The 10,753-nt window shown below is 34.2% G+C and overlaps 1 protein-coding gene across 1 annotated transcript in view; it reads right to left on the reverse strand.

The window, feature by feature from the left end:
• The window catches only part of LOC132194657 (blood vessel epicardial substance-like), a 36,597-nt gene extending 25,902 nt beyond the window's left edge, over positions 1-10,695 (reverse strand). The window contains exon 1 of the mRNA XM_059616077.1: positions 10,368-10,695. The gene's annotated coding sequence lies outside the window, so the exon portion shown is untranslated. The remainder of the gene's footprint in view (positions 1-10,367) is intronic.
• Positions 10,696-10,753: the final 58 nt, after the last annotated feature.

Raw genomic sequence — 10,753 nt, forward strand, 5'->3', positions numbered from 1 at the left:
CCCAAATTGCCTCGTCGAGCTTTTTATTGGTTTCTCTGATTAGCCGGCGCGTGTGTTCAAACTGGCGTACATTATAATTGAGCTGATGTGTAAAGCAACGGGGCAAATCAATATAATTAACAAACAAAGTTCTAAAGCATTATTAATAAATATTTTAACAATTTGATTTGATTTATTTTTTATATTTATGTGAAAATAAAATAATTCAAGAAGTAGTAATTACAATTTATGATTTATGTGTTGAACTATCAGAGGTCTACTGTTATATATTTATCTAAAGACAATTAAATTTTATGCATATATTTTATTTTTAACCTAAAAAGAATTTGCTTTGTTGAATATATATTAGTAACTTATTTAAAAATAAATAAATAAAAATAGTAATTAAATTTAGAAATAAACAAATTAATGGATAAAATATTTTCCATCATAATTTTATTAAATTACATAAAAATTAATTTAAATTGGAATACAAGTTTATTAGCTGCTTTTAATTTTATGATATTTAATGGCAAAAAGAACCTTGATTTGAAACAATTTGCAGTTGAGGGTGGATTTCAATTTTTATATTTTCTATTCAGTTGTTATTAAATATTTAATTTTATTCAATATTGTATAAGTAAATATTTGATTAATATGTGTGTAAAAAGCAACTAATAAAAAGTTCATGTTCGATCTTTTGGATCTTTTATTCAAAAAAAAGTAGAAGACTATAAAAAATTTCAAAAATCAAACGTATTAGTTGAGCAGGATTCATATTTCTAATATCTGCATCATTCAGAGTTTTTAAAAAAAATATAATAATATTGAAGAACTATTTTTTAATTTGCAATTGAGAGATTGTTTAGCCAGTGATTTTTTTTCTTATTTGGTTATTTAAAGCTAGAATTATTTTTCCCCTGCGAGAGATGTGTTTTCTTAAGAAGATAAAAGAACATGACGCGTCTAAACTACTTCAAAATTGAAGTTATTTCATTATACGCAACAATTGAATTATTTTTGCAGAATTATTATTGCTATCAGTTAATCGGAATAAGGAAACCTACCTTACAACTTATTACAACCATTATATACATATTATAACAATAACCTTTCTCAGAAATTAGGTTTCAATTATGCAAGTGTCAAGGGAGTAGCAAAATTTCTGCCTTTCTAGTGAACCATAATCTAGATGGTCGGATCGATGGCTGATTTGCGGGAGACAGTTTGGGCTGCTGGAAAATTGACCCCTTTGAAGAGCCCCCGGGGAGTCTTTCACGCATGTTAAATTGCTCGTCGGCTCCCGCGGCGTCACGAATTTTCGTGCAAAGAACACGAAGGACGAATTGCCCACCATAAAAATGCATGCCTTCCAATTTGAAAAGCACGCGTTTGCCCTTTTGCGTTATGTCGCAAGGTTTTTGCATTTTAATTCGCCTTGAAAGGGCTTCATTTTCACGCCCTTTTCATTCGCAGCTTTTCAAGTGAGGGGGCGTTTTTGCGCCTCAGAGCTGCTTGGACGGATTTATGAGGTGGAATTTAGCACGCGGCGGCGAAGGGCGCGAATGTCTAATTTCAGCGTGGATATATGTTTGGCGCCCGAAAACCCTTTCTCTGTTTCCCCCAGCTTAAATTTTTGCCTTAATGCAGACGGGGAAAAGCATTAAAACAACGGAAGATATTTGGTTTAAGATTGTTTTTTGCATTCATTTTATAAGTATTCATAATTCACAGTTTTATTATGTTAAAATATTTTAACTAAAATTTAAAATGCTTTATTTTATTAAATTGTTTTAAGAGTGATTTATAAAAAAATATTAACATTTTAATTTACAACTTTACAGTATTTATTAAATTTCTAATAATATTTTAAAAATATCCCTAAGATAGGATAAACATTATTTTATTTTGGTATGTTTACGGTAGGTATGAATTTTATTAGTCATTAATGATAGAAAAAAAATTATATTATGTAGCATGCAACAAGATTAATTCATCATTTTATTGACATGAACTTGCCATATGGCTCCGATCATTGAATAAAATAATTATCTGATGTGAACTTTAATTGTGTCTGCTTTTTTTCATTGAAATATTAGATGAAAGGGGGAACAGTGTTATTTATGTCTTGATCTCCTGGTGAAAGAAATCTGATTTCTCGATTTAATGTTGCCACTAAACTTAAGTCAGTTCATGTGAACACAATGTTTTTGTCAAAAACGTTTTGATAAGGAAATTGGTAAATTGTAGAAATAAATAACATGAGAGTAAATTAAAAAAAAATGCAGGAATAAGTTATAAAAATTATGAAAATTTTCAATTCAGGCGTTTATAGAATCTAGAAAAATTCAGAATTTTGTTTTGAGGTCCATTTGGCCGGCAGCCACTGGATCTGATTACGAGACTGAATAAAAGGAAACGCCATAAAACGATTAAACGATTCCGCGTGCAATCATCGCCATAAAGGCGCTCACTCATCGCTTCCCGCATGCGATGTTTTGCGTGGATGATTCCGAACGACGCTTTTAATGACGACCCCATAAAGACTGCACCAATTTCACTCTTTCGCCAGAGAGTGGAAGAAAAAGAGTTCACTGGCGCCCGCAAAGCAGAAAGAGAGCAAAAATATCAACAGTGCAGGCTCGAGTGGCGCCGGATTAATAAAAAATGAATCGCGCGCGTCGCACCAAGAAAGAAACAAACTGTGCCGCGTTACTTGCATATTAAAATGAGAAAAGCGACCTGCCCGACTGAGTCAAAGAGACGCACACTTTTTATGTTTGCCCACTCAAAAATTTAGTAATGAAAGCCTCTCTCGTCTGCTGCTTTTCTCGTCTGCCGCGCCGAAGAAGAAAAAGGAAGGAGAGTCACTTTTGTGTTTGGTCTCCGAGGGATGTGTACCACTTTTTGCGGCGTTTCCCGTCCTTGCTGGACAAATATAAACTCTTCTGCAGTTTTTTTTTGCCCGCCAGGCAACGCTTGACAATGAGCACAATCCAGCTGACAACTTTTATCTCTGTTGATTTTGTGGTCGGCCGATGGAAATTCTATCACTAAATTAATGGAATGGGTGTTTATTTTGTGAAGTTGTCACTTCAAACGTTTATGTAGGCAATCAATATTCGGTAGGAGCAAATCCAAAATCAAAACTTAATGACCAAATGCATAAAATTGAATAAAATCTTCAATTTTTCTTTTAATATTCTCTATAGTTGATTTTTACTAGGAAGCCTTGCAAATCGTTTCAAAAAAGACGAAATTTTTGGGATTTTTCTGCAAAAATTTACATTTTTTTTATTCTTTCGTAGATAATTTTCTAATTATTCTTACTGCTTAGACTATATTTAGCTAAAATTTGACTGAAACTAAAATTGAAGAGTTGTTTTTCTTCTTGTATAGTTTCAACTACATAGAAATTTTCTTCAATTAAAAGAATTATTTTGTACCTAGAACTTTTTCAATCTAAAATTTGAATTTAAAAAGTTGCCTTTTGTGGGGAAAAATAGAATTCTTACACCATTCTATCAATCACTGATTTATAAGTTTCGTTTCCCCAAAAATTTTTATCAAATTTGAATCGATAAATTATTATTTGGTTGTTCAATATGGCTGAAAATCTGACTTTTCAGCAAAATATTTACATACAATCAATCAGAAAATTTCCATTATGAGGAGGGTCTACTGCTTTATAATTTGCTCGGAATTTGAGAGTCTGCTTGAAAAAATGCGGGGAAAATTATGGCGAAGAGAAATGAGGTTGACATTTTTGGCCCATGTAAAAGACTAAATTTGACTCCAGAGTACAACAATCGGCAACAATCAAACAATGCATTGATTTGGCTATATCATAAGCTTAATAAGTTTTTAGAAAATTTACGTGCGGAAAAAATTATTAAAATCGATCATAGTCATTACACACTAAGCACGTTTGAATGTTTGTTGCACGCGCCGGCGGCAAAGACAAAAACCGCAGGATGAAGTTAATTTGCGCGGCGGGCAATTACAATTAGCAGGGCTCGCGCGCGTGTGTAATGACAAGCTTGACGAGCGTTTTCAGCTTTCTGGAGGCGCGCCAGAAATTTTGGAAATGCGCTAATGAGAGCCGAAATCAACGCGCGCCGCCACGACCACGCACTTTTCTTGATGGAGTCGTAACGCGGCTCTCTGCAGCTCTTCCAGGTAGCCGAGCGACAGCGAAAGAAAGAAGAGGGCATTACCCACCCCTTTGCATCCCGCCCGCCACCCCCAGAGCGGGGTGAATCGATAGAGAGGCGCTGTAGCCTTCACCTAACTAAGGTGCCCAACCCACGGGCGCACTTCGACCTGCTCCATTTCTCTTCGGACACCTTCAAAGGCAATGTGCCCAGACCCCTTTCGGCACGCACACGACCAAGTTGCAAATTCGATTGTGAAACGTTTTTTCTGCCTCAAATAATAGCTCAGAGCCGTTGAAATTCCTGTAGAAATGAAAATAGGTTTCAAGTCTATTGATATTGGTGTGATTTTCGTGCTACATTTTTAAGGATGAGCTCAAAATTCACTTTAGAACCTTCAATTATCTAACAGTTAAGTGGGGTTGTAAGGCAAATAAATCAGAATTTAATCAATTTAGTCAAAAAAGTAACTTTTTTATTTCGTATTGAAAAGGTGGCAAAAATCGTCAGTCACAGAAATTGGTTGGAAATGATCTGGAATTTTGTGATCAAGACTTTTATTAGCCGGTCGCTGTAGAAAAGGTTTTTTCATGTCTTGGGAACAAATTGTCACTTTCAAAATAATAATTCGCGAATATTTTAAGGTAAAAAATAGTCACATATAAATTTAATAAAATAAAAAAAAAGGCAAAGAAAAGAAAATTGCGGCGACCAAGCCCTAAACAAATGATGTCATTATTAGCTGCTCTTAAAGAAAAAGCGTCAAAGAACTTGATAAATATTAAAATCAAGCATGCTTGGGGCACTAGTGTCAGTCAAAAGGTGGTTTCCAGTAATACCTTATCCTCATTCCTTTCCTTCAAAACTCCTTTTATTCTGATTGATGCAATAATTTTGATTAATGTGATTTTAAGATCATTTTCCTCTCTTTATGATGTAAATTGATAATTTTTTTAATGTATTTATGATTACCTGGGCAGTAATTGCCTTCTGATACACCAATGAAGACACTTTGCAACTAAAAGTATAGTTGAATAATATTGAATTTTTCTCTAAACAATCATATTTGTATTAAATAGTTATTATTATTGTTGTTCTGATGTCTACGTTTTAGTCTAAATTTGTTACAGAAAAATTTTCTTATGAGGAAAATAAAATTTTTGTTACAGAAATTAAATATTGAATTTCCAGATAAAATATGAATAAAAACTTTCAATTTCAAAGAGGCCCCACTTGCCGCAGTGATCTAGCTAAGTCGATCTGGTTATTTTAAAAACTCATCAACGTGTAATTAGTAATTATTTTACCTTAAAACCTCAAAGCATGTTCAAAATCCGGAAATCCACGTTTTTAAAGTAAAATTTATGATTCATTTCTCCATCTACAGAAATAAACTATCACAATATTCTAAACTTTTTCACGTGGTCATTTAAACTGGAATAATTTTCCAAGATATCAAATAAATTGAAGGATAAAAATTGAACTGGAAAAGCAAATTTCGGAGATAAAAATGAAAATTAGAGCAACACAACAATAACTTTTATTATATATAAATTTCAGACTTTTTATGAGCTCCAAAAGATTACTACTGCATAAAATAAATTGCTTTCAGAGGAATTTGTGACATTTTTATTGAATAAAGTTTATCTGATACCTCAATCCCGTATTTCTCCTCTCATGTTTTGTTGGTATCTAATTACTCAGGAAAATGTGTTTGCATAAATTAATGACCAAGACGAATGTTGGCGTCGCTAGACACACACTCGTGCATGCACAGTGCAAAGTTAGTTAGCTGCGCTGGGGCCTGAAATGCCTGAATGGGACTAACTAACAAGTCCCTAAGTCGCTTTTGATTACGAGAGCTTCTGCAGCGGCGTCCTGTGTCTTGATGCTTTTGCTCTCTCTCCTTGTGATATGAATGCCGCACATAAATGAACTCCGCCGAGGCTGTTTGCTCAGATATTTTCAGCCACAAAACACACGAGCAAACACAAATCTGCATTTATGTCTCTCGCCAAACACGAACGCGAGCTACACTCGGATGTGCCGACGCCGCCGGCGAGCTTTTCCGCTCCAAATTTTTAATGGACCCTGCAGCTGCGACGGATCGACAAACATTATCTTATCTCATTTATTCATACAAATATCGGTTTTTATAATTATTAATTATTATAACAGTTGTTTTTACTTGTAGAATTCACCAAATCAAAAGAAATCAAGGAAAATATCAATATATAATAATGTGTGGAATAAAAGAAAAACCAAAAACATATCCATCAAAATAAAAATTATTAATGTTGATGCATAATTTTTGAGAATATTCTGTTTAAAAAGAAAGTGGAAACAATTCGTGACCATTTTATTGATTTGTTTGAAGAAGTTGACACTCGAGGAGATGATCATGGAAATGAAGAGATCGGGCTTTTCCTCGTTGCCCAAAAATTGTTTTTTAATCAAAAACAGTGTCATTTGTTTTTGAATGAAAAACAAGTTTGCTGCAACGAGGAAAAGCCCGATCTCTTCATTACTATTTTATTTTTTAGTTATTTTCATAATTTTTTTATTTTTTTTTATTTAAATTCAATTTAATGTTTAATTTTTTACTCGAACGCCTGGAAAAGGGTTTGAAGTTTTCAACATTTCCTCAGCTCAAAATTTGCTTTTAAGTGGTCTTTGCGGAAATTGCGGAAACTACTGTTAATCAGAACTAAAAATCAGACATTTCCATCATATTATGTGATTGAATTGTTCCAAATGGTACGTGGCCCTTATCAAACTTAAAAATAAACGGCAAACTACACAAGAGGCTATAAATTAAATAATTTTTCATCATCAAAATATTAAACACGTGTGTGCAACATACAAAAATGGTAATACAATTTACATTGTTTGCAAAATTTACTTTTTATAAATTTTTTAAGTATAATAATAATAATTTTTTTAGAAATAAATATTTTTTAAATATATCTATCAATTATAACGTTTATTGATTTACTTCATTAATAATATTTTTATTTATTACATATAATTGTATCTACTTTTAATAGTTACCATAGCATTGCATCAGGATAATATTCTTCATTTTATATATAATTACAAAAAACATGAATAAATAAATATATTGCCAACGCCAAGCACTGAGTTTAAGATCGGCTTCAAGAAGATTTGTGTTTGATAGGAGGGTGTTAGGATTTTTATAATAATTATGTATTAAGAATTACCAAAATTGAACTGTTTATTTTTTTATCGATCAAAAATTCAAACAAAAATCTCAATATTACATGCGATTCTAAATTCAATTGAAAAAAATCTCTTAAAAATGACGTTAAACATTTTAACGAGATACGATATAAATTGTTAACGGGTTTCATCAAGGAAGGAAGTAATGATTTAACGGTCTTTCAGATGACGTGAAAATTTCACCATACAATTTTCTTCATAATCATATGCTAAACAGGCCTGAGAATATTACATTGAAGGGTTATCTCGTACAAGACACGTCAAGAAAATGGTGTAATAGGCTTAATTCCACCCCTCGAGGGCTCGTCATGCAGACCTACTTGCGAATTTATTAAAGAAAAGCGGGCGAAAGAAAGTTCTGCAGCAGCAACAACCGACATGCGTACATTATTCAATTAAATTTCCCTCGTCGGGCTGCTTCGGGCGAAAATGTGTATATTTTGCGTCCGGCGTCGCGCAAAAAGCTCTCTTGTCGTGTTCCAATAACGCAGACACCAAAGTAATCCCCAAAAGGCGCAAAACACGAGCCCGCCGCCAGAATATACGCAGTCGTTTACCCACTGCTGATGTAAATTCGCGAAATTATTTACATTTTCAAAGGGTATAAAATTGGAAGAAATATACTGCACGGACAGTCTGATTGCATACTTTTCATCTCTCCTTCCGCGCGATAAAACTCTTTGTGCGGTCGTGTATTTTGTGCGCCAGCTGAGGGCAGATTTTTTCCGGCCATTAAGTGCATTGTTGTGAATTTATTCGCAGGAAGGGAAAACGCCCTGTCGCCCCGGAGGACGCTACTTTTTGTATATTTTATTCAATAAGTGGACGATTATTGTGCATATTCTTTGTGTGGAGTTGAAAAGCCGACAAAAGTTTGCTTTTTGTGTTTAATAGACTCTTGAAAAACGTCATTAAAAATTGAAGTGTAAAATTATTTGTTTATTTTCAAGAAAGTCTTTCATGTTAGCACAAAAATCAAACAAATTCAATAAAAAAAAAATAGTTTTAGCAACCAAAAAAATGGCTTAAAATAATTTTGAAAGTATTTTTAAGATGAATCTGTGAGTAATTTCTTAATCTGTAAGCAATTTGTTTTGCAAAATTTGTATTTTTATTCAAAAATAATTATTTTCAATTTTTAAAAATTCAAATTTTATTCGAGTGCCTTAATTCTAATGAAAATACGATCAAAATATCATGAATAACATTTATTTTCCAAAAAAATTGACTCTACTTTCCATTTTTTTCAATTTAAAAATTTGTTCCCAAACGGTTTTCGGTACGCAATAATTTTTTCAGTTGTCTTATAAGGCTTTTTTTTAATTTTTGGCGCATTTCGCGTCAAGCGCATGCTTATTAATTTCGGAGGCTAATCCGAACGGCTTTGCGCCCTGCCGCTTTTTCCAGTGCGAGAAGTAGCGAGAGGCGCTTGTATTGCAACCGAATGGCAACATTTGCACGTTTTTGCCTGACCTAATTAACAGAATGAAGTGAATCCGACTGTGAATGTGTGTGAAGAGGAGCGAACAACGGTCGGTGCAGCCCGCAGCTTTCCGCGGGATTATGAATCCCTAACCGACGATAAAATCAACCGGGGCCAAATTAGAGAAAATGTTTCTGCCCGCAATGGCACACCACTTGCAACACCTACCCAGATCTAGAGACTAACACTGAAGCCGGAATCGAATAATTGTGTGTTAAAATTAAACTTACGAATGGAGGCTCTTAAATAGTAACCATACTAGGATGGCGAAAGTTCATTAATTTGTGGATTTATATTATATTGATTTCTCATAATAATATTATTAATTGTCAAGCTGCATGATCAGGACCAACTTCTTACATCAGAATTAAATTATGAATAGAGTGTAGCTTATACAATTTATTTATTAATAAATCTATTTTATGACAAAACTGATATTTACTGGTGTTGATCTCGATTTCCATCAAGATCTTGATACAAAGATATTATATATTTATTAAAAATAAATATAATATATATAAATTTAAAAAATAAAAATGTATTAAAAATAAACTGCTTTAGTATCATTTAAATTAAAACAATTTAAATAAAATTTATATTTTAATTGTAAAAAAAAACAGCATTAATTTTAGTTTTTGTCATTATTGACTTCAAAATAAGCGAGGTGTATTAAACAACATTGACACACATAATAATAATACCCCTTCAGCAAATTTTAGTTGCAAAAAATGATATTTACTTGTGTATAGCAGAGGCATTTATTGCCCATATCGAGATACATCGATCATAAATTCAAAGTTATCACATTTTGGAAATGAAGCGATCGGGCTTTTCCTCGTTGCAGAAAAATTGTTTTTATTCAAAAACAAATGGCTCTACCAGTTTCGGTAACGGTCTGCGACCCTATTTCATGAGTAAGAAAAATGCAAAAACATCAGCAAAATTAGAAAAAACCACATCATGAAATAGGGTCGCTGACCGTTACCGAAACTGGTAGAGCCATTTGTTTTTTTAATAAAAACAATTTTCTGCAACGAGGAAAAGCCCGATCGCTTCACTTCCATGATCATCTCCTCTAGTGTCAACTTCTTCAAACAAATTTAAATCACATTTTATTCACATTAAGAGAGAAAAATTGGAAATCTTTACAATAAAATTTTAAGAAATTAGAAATTTCCAAATTATTAAATGACGTACAACAAGCAATGAAAAGATTTTTTGCTGAAGGCTGCCTAATACTTTAAAATGCCGCTTTTGATTTTTAGTTTTTGCTCTTATTCCTGGCAATAACTGCAGCTCTTTTTATGTTTAGGATCAGACTTTTCTTTTAGCCTGGCACTTGAGCTTTTTTAGACATTTTAATCCAAACGCGTCAATCGAAATTTCACAGAAAAACGTGCAATAAAAACTGCAGATAATATTCCGGATGGAATAAATGAGTGGCTGCGGGCTAGGGCAGTGTAAAAAGGGCCTTTGAAGACGGAAAGCCAGGGACGGGGGTCGTTACTCACCACGTTGTTTGCGGATGTTGGTCACAGGCCGTGGGCGGAAAGAAGATTCGCACGCACTAGTGAGACACTGAGTGGCAAATCACTCTGCGGCGAACTTGTTGCCTCGGCGGCGCTGCAGGTATGCAACCAGCCGCAACCATTTGGGCCCCGGCCAGCCGCTGGCCTTCTTTTTGTCTCGTCGACGGGACCAAATCGGCCGATTCACATGGTGCGGTGCTCACGGTGGGCCGGCAGGGCCTCGCTGCACGCTCGACACTCACTCTCACACCGCGCTTTGAATCAATATGCCGGCGATTCGCCTGCACTCGCCAGCCAGCAGCTCCCTTTGCGCTCCTCCGGCGCTCTGGCCGCCCTGCTCTCGCTCGCTCGCTCCGGCAGCCGACACG

The sequence above is a fragment of the Neocloeon triangulifer genome, unplaced genomic scaffold (assembly GCF_031216515.1).
Source record: "Neocloeon triangulifer isolate White Clay Creek 2 clone unplaced genomic scaffold, ASM3121651v1 ptg000008l, whole genome shotgun sequence".
Taxonomy (NCBI): domain Eukaryota; kingdom Metazoa; phylum Arthropoda; class Insecta; order Ephemeroptera; family Baetidae; genus Neocloeon; species Neocloeon triangulifer.